This window comes from Glycine max, chromosome 18, assembly GCF_000004515.6.
Source record: "Glycine max cultivar Williams 82 chromosome 18, Glycine_max_v4.0, whole genome shotgun sequence".
NCBI lineage: Eukaryota > Viridiplantae > Streptophyta > Magnoliopsida > Fabales > Fabaceae > Glycine > Glycine max.
The window spans coordinates 18,743,097-18,747,870 of record NC_038254.2 but is presented as its reverse complement, the minus strand read 5'-3'; the positions used below and the strand labels follow the sequence as shown (position 1 = coordinate 18,747,870).

Below are 4,774 nucleotides of genomic sequence, written 5' to 3'. Positions count from 1 at the left end.
ATCATTAAAATTTCATTCTCTATTTGATTAATGGAAGGCTAAGTCCGCAACGTTGTTTTCCCTTGAGGATCAAGCACAGTTCTCTTTGAGGTTCTATTATTACTGTTAAATTCTGTTTAGTTTTTTCCTCTTCACTAATTACTTTGAATTTGTTGCTTTTAATTCATGCATGCTTAGTGCTTGATTAATTGTCTCTGCGCTTAATTTACGTTCATGCTTAATGATCGATTATGAGTAATTGGTGTATGTGATGCTTAATCACATAATGAATGCCTTATGTTGAATTTCGCTTAGTAATTTAATTTAGGGTTGGATTAAGTGGTTAAACTGATAAAGGATAAACTCTCGTAACCTAGGATAAGAGACTTGCTTGTGAATCAAGGGGAAGCAACGTGTTTTAATTCTGATATTTTCTAATTCACATATATTCGCTGTTTAATTTACAAAAGCAAACAACCCCCCCCCCATTGTTACTGTTACTGTTACTGCAAGTATATTATGAACATTTGGCTTGTCACTGCTCGTTGGGAAACGACCTAGGATCACTTCCTAGTTACTACATTTTAATGTTTATTTGATTCGGGTACGGCCTCGATCAATGAGACTGTTGAAGCAGGTGAGTCACAGTTGAGACAAGAGGCTACTACTCCTAAAAGGACACCACAGACCCCAGAAGATCCACTCTCAGTAGGGATGGACCTATCTTTTGCTCAGCAAGTAGCAGATCCTCCTACACCCATCATGGAGATGCCAGAAGACCCTACCATGCTAGTCCTGAGACTGTCATTCACTCCTCCAGCTACCCCAGTTTTACATCTGACAGATGAGGAGGATATGCAGGACACACAGGGCACACGGGACTAGTCACAGGAATTCTAAATTCCTTATTTTTCCTTTTTGGAAATTATTATAATTATTATAGTTTTAGTACATTGTTTTTGGTGATTTTGGTTTATATTTATAATTATATATTTGTCTTTCTGTGGATAATTAGTATGCATGTTTTGAAGCATACTGAACAACTTAACTTGATTCTCTGAGTATGCAGTGCAAACACTTGATCTTTTTGTGGAATTGGTGTTGTGAATTGATTGTAGAATGAATGCATGATTGAAATGAAGAGTGTTTTTTTATCAAGAGTTGAGCAAGTGTGTATGTTAGATGAGAAAGAACAAGAAAGTAGGCTCACAGTTAGAAATGTTAGTCAGTAGACATGTTGATTGTGAAAGAAAAGCTTGATAATAAACCGGTGAGAGTATGAACTTAATTGTTGAGAGAACGACTAGCATAGAGTATTAATTTTTGCATCAATCTCTGAAATTTATAATGAAATGTATGAATTGGAAATGATGAAGGCCATTGTTGTATATACAAGCCACTTGACCAAAAGCTTAGTTGTTATCAATGATTATATCATTTTCACCCATCTTTGAGCTAAACTGTAATTGTATTGAACCGTGAGCCTTGAGTTGTAATTCTGATGTGCCATCATTTTCTTCTATTTTCTAAACCCTTTTTGCACCATTTTAATTTTTGATTGGTCTTAATTGTCAATTAATTAGGCAGTTTTATTATTTGGGCTCATTTAGCTAATTTGATGTTTTTAATCTAATTTCAGGAATTAATGAAACATTGGGCTTAATCCGGATTTTGGTTGTGGACTTGAAGAGGGCAAATAAAGCAGTGCTTACCTTAGTTAATTTCTAATTAGGAAATTTCGCAATTTTATTTTATGTTGTTTAGTGTTTATTTCGTTTTGGGCCAGAGTATTGTAATAGGGCCCAGTGACTTTGAGTGACTCTTTTTAAATAGCTGCCTTGGGATTCGTGTAGGGCATTCTATTCTGCTAGGCTATTTTCATTATTCAGAGCTTTGGTTTTAGGTTTTCATGTTTTTCTGTTCCCTTGTTACAGTTTTCGTTCTTAATGCAAATTTCCGTTTTCTGCTTCTAATTACGAGTTCATTCTTGCTTCTTCTTCTACGTTCATTTACGTTTCTGTTCATTTACGTTTCTTTTCATTTACGTTCTTGTTCATTTACGTTTCTGTTTCATGTTTCATTTGCGTTTTCTGTTTGAATCCATGGAAGGCTAGATTTTCTGGTGTTGTTTCCTTTTGAGGACGAAGCCCAACTCTCTTTGAGGTTTCGTTTGTAATGTGGTTTCCTGGCAGTTTTCCCTTCACCAGTTATCCCAATTTCGTGAATATTAATCAGTGCACGCTTCGTGTTCGATTAATTGCCTCTGAGCCTAACTTGCGTTCATGCTTAATGGACGAAGGGCTAACTGGTGTATGTGGTGCCTAATCACGTATTGAAAACCCTAAGTTGATTTTCGCTTAGTAAATTGAAATAGGGTTGGATTAAGCGGTTGACTGTTAGGGACGAATTCTCCATAACCCAGGATAAGAGAGTGGCTTCTGAATCAGAGGAAACAACCCGTTTTTAATATTAGTAGTTTCGTATTCCATTTTATTTGTTCTGCTCTTTAATTACCAAACAACCAACCCCCCCCCCCATCGTTACTGTTACTGCAAGTATATTATGAACATTTGGCCTGTCACTGCTCGTTGGGAAACGACCTAGGATCACTTCCTAGTTACTGCATTTTCATGTTTATTTGATTCGAGTACGGCCTCGATCAAATTTGGCGCCGTTGCCGGGGAGCAGTGTCCAAAGGTTCATAATAGCTAGCTAGTGTTGTGTGTTTAATCCTTTCGTGTTTTATGTTTAATTGTTAGTATTGTGTTAGTATGTGTGTTAGTGTTGTTTAGTGTCCTGGTATTTTGTTTAATGTGTGTTCTGTTTCAGTTTTCCCATTAAGCGTTTCCCCTGTTTCAGTCTTGGGTGTTTTGCTGTGAAGATTGTGCTTGAAAACAGAGTAGTAGTAGAAATCAGCTTGCGGAAAAACAGAGTAGTAGTAGAAATTAATTAGAGACGGATTTTAGCGACCACCCATGCTGAATTATTTGGGATTTTTTGTTTTAGTAGCTAGGGTTGTTATTTTTGGCTGAATTTTTTTGTGGTAACTTCTTTTAATCCATATTTTGTGGGAAAAATAGCTAGAGCCTTTAGTTTGGTCAGATTTGAAAGTTCCAAAAAACTAGCAAATTTTGTGTTTGTCAAAACTTCAAACGGCCATAACTTTTGCTCCGGTTATCAGAATCGCAATTATTATATATGCATTTGGGGTAGAAAAAAATTTCCTATGCCGTGGCAGCCGGCCATACATCATCCAAAAAAAGCGATTCTGTCAAAAGTTTTTTATTTTTCAAGTTTTATTCACTTATTTTTCTTAACCTACCAATTTTAGCTTTCATAGTTAGACTTTGAATTTTTGTCTGAAATTTTTTGTGCTATCTTCTCATCATTTTATAAGGTTGCTCACAAAACTTCAAGTCATTTGGATATCATTTGAGGGTAGCTGTAGTTCAAACCTACACCTTTATTTACATGACAAGGCAACTAGTTGTGTGCATGCTGAATGTAGTGTATGACTAGAGGCAATCCATCTGACTTACAACCCTTTGATCCTGAGATAGATAGGACATTTCATAGATTAGTTAGGCATCATTTTATACCTTTTGATCATTCTGAGCATTCCATAACTGGTGAATCTGTGCATTCTGTTATTGGTGATTTTGAACATCCTGATCTTGAGCATTATAATTTTGAGCATTCTGATTCTGAGCATTCTGATTTTGCACATTCTGAGAACATGGCACAACCTCCACCTCGTGAGAGGACTCTAAGGGAAATGGCTGCACCTGATTTCACCTATGAAAGCTTATGCATCCAATACCCTGATGAGGATGTCCCATATGTTCTTAAAACTGGACTGATTCATTTGCTTCCAAAGTTTCATGGCCTTGCAGGTGAAGACCCGCACAAACATTTGAAAGAATTTCACATTGTCTGCTCCACCATGAAACCCCCAGATGTCCAAGAGGATCACATATTTCTGAAGGCTTTTCCTCATTCATTAGAAGGAGTGGCAAAGGACTGGCTGTATTACCTTGCTCCAAGGTCCATCACGAGCTGGGATGACCTTAAGAGAGTATTCTTAGAAAAAATTTTCCCTGCTTCCAGGACCACAACCATCAGGAAGGATATCTCAGGTATTAGACAACTCAGTGGAGAGAGCCTGTATGAGTACTGGGAGAGATTTAAGAAACTATGTGCCAGTTGCCCCCACCATCAGATTTCAGAATAGCTTCTTCTCCAATATTTTTATGAAGGACTCAGTAATATGGAGAGAAGTATGATAGATGATGCCAGTGGTGGAGCCCTTGGAGACATGACCCCTGCTGAAGCCAGAAATTTAATTGAGAAGATGGCCTCCAACTCCCAACAGTTTAGCGCCAGAAATGATGCCATAGTCATTAGAGGAGTGCATGAGGTAGCTACAAACCCATCTGCATCATCAGAAACTAAGAAGCTTGAAGGCAAACTGGATGTGTTGGTCAACTTGGTAACCCAGCTGGCCTTGAATCAGAAATCTGTACCTGTCGCAAGGGTTTGTGGTTTGTGCTCCTCTGCTGACCACCATACAGACCTTTGCCCTTCCATGCAGCAACCTGGAGCAATTGAGCAACCTGAAGCTTATGCTGCAAATATTTACAATAGACCTCCTCAACCTCAGCAGCAAAATCAACCACAGCAGAGCAATTATGACCTTTCCAGCAACAGATACAACCCTGGATGAAGGAATCACCCTAACCTCAGATGGTCCAGCCCTCAGCAACAACAACAGCAGCCTGCTCCTTCCTTCCAAAAT

General features: G+C 38.1%; 1 non-coding gene across 1 annotated transcript; it reads right to left on the bottom strand.

The window, feature by feature from the left end:
• Positions 1-4,093: 4,093 nt before the first annotated feature.
• LOC121174076 (small nucleolar RNA R71) lies at positions 4,094-4,200 on the bottom strand. Its single transcript, XR_005889825.1, has one exon. It is a non-coding gene; the product is annotated as a small nucleolar RNA R71 (small nucleolar RNA).
• Positions 4,201-4,774: the final 574 nt, after the last annotated feature.